The 2,500-nt window shown below is 27.1% G+C and overlaps 2 non-coding genes and 1 pseudogene across 2 annotated transcripts in view; all 3 read left to right on the plus strand.

The window, feature by feature from the left end:
- Nucleotides 1-325, plus strand: part of LOC128870972 (small subunit ribosomal RNA) — a 1,991-nt gene extending 1,666 nt beyond the window's left edge. The window contains exon 1 of the ribosomal RNA XR_008455654.1: nt 1-325. This exon is cut by the window's left edge and continues 1,666 nt beyond it. This is a non-coding gene — a ribosomal RNA (small subunit ribosomal RNA).
- A 566-nt stretch (nt 326-891) lies between these two features.
- Nucleotides 892-1,072, plus strand: LOC128870957 (5.8S ribosomal RNA). Its single transcript, XR_008455640.1, has one exon. It is a non-coding gene; the product is annotated as a 5.8S ribosomal RNA (ribosomal RNA).
- Nucleotides 1,073-1,510: 438 nt separating this feature from the next.
- The window catches only part of LOC128870991 (large subunit ribosomal RNA), a 5,040-nt pseudogene continuing 4,050 nt past the window's right edge, over nt 1,511-2,500 (plus strand).

The following is a 2,500-nucleotide window of genomic DNA, read 5'->3' on the forward strand; positions in this document are numbered from 1 at the left end:
GTATCAACGTGTATTTCCTAGACCGAGAGGTCCGGGTAAACCGCTGAACCACTTTCATGCTTGGGATTGTGAACTGAAACTGTTCACATGAACTTGGAATTCCCAGTAAGTGCGAGTTATTAACTCGCATTGATTAAGTCCCTGCCCTTTGTACACACCGCCCGTCGCTACTACCGATTGAATTATTTAGTGAGGTCTCCGGACGTGATCACTGTGACGCCTCGTGTGTCACGGTTGTTTCGCAAAAGTTGACCGAACTTGATTATTTAGAGGAAGTAAAAGTCGTAACAAGGTTTCCGTAGGTGAACCTGCGGAAGGATCATTATTGTGTTCCATATCCGTAAGAAAAACAAACAATGCCAAAACAAATAAAAACAAAAACAAACAAAAGAAAAAAAGAAAAAAAAGAAAAATTTATAATTATTTTGAATCCATATTCTTTTTATTCTTTTTCATTCAATTTGTTATCCATCAATTATATCATATTAAATATAATATGATGGTACATTTTGTAATGTTTTTTCTTATTTTTTCTTTTAAAAACCTTTAAACATGAAAATAGAAAGTTGTACTTATTATTCATTTGATTGAATGATAAGTTAATTTGTTCACAATAACAAAAGTGGTATATATTTATTATTATATTTATATATAAATAAAATGATTAAAAAAATACAAAATAATCAAACATAATAAATACCACCACTGTATTATTGTTGAACTAAGACATTCGCAACTTAATAAAAATGTTTAGAGTTAAATATATTTGATATATATTATTGAAAGAAAATCAATTTATATTTTATTATTATTATTATTTAATTTTACTCTTTCAATTAATATATGCAAAAAAAAATTGACATTTGTTATAAATAAAAATAAATAAAAAAATACTCTAAGCGGTGGATCACTTGGCTCATGGGTCGATGAAGAACGCAGCAAACTGTGCGTCATCGTGTGAACTGCAGGACACATGAACATCGACATTTTGAACGCATATCGCAGTCCATGCTGTTATGTACATTAAATTAAATTTTAAAGTACTGCTTGGACTACATATGGTTGAGGGTTGTAAGACTATGCTAAATAAGTTGCTTATTCTTTTATAAAAATAATTGAATTTAAGCAAATGTGTATATTATTGGATTTTAAATAATTCATAATATTAATAGCAAAAAAATAAAGATATATAATGAATTTTTTATTTATTAATATATTCTTAAAAAAAAAAAATCCTCTCAAATAAAATGAAATAAAAAAAATTTTGAATCTAAGTATTCTCTTTAAAAAATTTTCATATTATTTATATATATATAAAATATTAATTTATATATGTAATTAAAGGAGGAATGTCTAGCATAAAAATTAATTTTTTTTATTCTAGAATTGCCTCATTTTACATAATTATTATTTATAATATATATTTATATAAAAGGAAAAAAGAAAAATAGAGATGAAAAGATGATATAATTATTTATTAAATTGTGAGAAGATAAAAAATATTTTAAAACAACCTCAACTCATATGGGATTACCCCCTGAATTTAAGCATATTAATGAGGGGAGGAAAAGAAACTAACAAGGATTTTCTTAGTAGCGGCGAGCGAAAAGAAAATAGTTCAGCACTAAGTCACTTTGTCTATATGTCAAATGTGAGATGCAGTGTATGGAATATCTTAATATCTAGTATGAGAAATTAACGATTTAAGTCCTTCTTAAATGAGGCCATTTACCCATAGAGGGTGCCAGGCCCGTATAACGTTAATGATTACTAGAAAGATATTTCCAAAGAGTCGTGTTGCTTGATAGTGCAGCACTAAGTGGGTGGTAAACTCCATCTAAAACTAAATATAACCATGAGACCGATAGTAAACAAGTACCGTGAGGGAAAGTTGAAAAGAACTCTGAATAGAGAGTTAAATAGTACGTGAAACTGCTTAGAGGTTAAGCCCGATGAACCTGAATATCCATTATGAAAAATTCATCATTAAATAATTAAAAATAATGTGCATTTTTTTCATATAAGGACATTGTAATCTATTAACATAATAAAGTATTTATCAAAAGATCATTGGTGATATTAAGTTTATTTAAATTAATTTGCTTTTTAAGCATATTAACATAGAATAAATACTAATGATTTGATAAAGTGTTGATAGATTTTATTATATATAATGCTAAAATTCATTTTTTGAATTTTACAAAAAATTTAATATCTATGATATTAATATTTATTTGTATGCATTTATATGATTAACAATGCGAAAGATTCAGGATACCTTCGGGACCCGTCTTGAAACACGGACCAAGGAGTCTAACATATGTGCAAGTCATTGAGTTATATTAAACTTAATGGCATAATTAACTTAACTTAAAAATATAATGGGATTAATTTTTAGTCTATTTTCTTAAATAGTCAATTAATTCAATCCCGGGGCGTTCCATATAGTTATGTATAATGATAATTTATTATTATTTATACCTCTAACTGGAGCGTACCT

Source organism: Anastrepha ludens, unplaced genomic scaffold (assembly GCF_028408465.1).
Source record: "Anastrepha ludens isolate Willacy unplaced genomic scaffold, idAnaLude1.1 ptg000045l, whole genome shotgun sequence".
Lineage (NCBI taxonomy): Eukaryota > Metazoa > Arthropoda > Insecta > Diptera > Tephritidae > Anastrepha > Anastrepha ludens.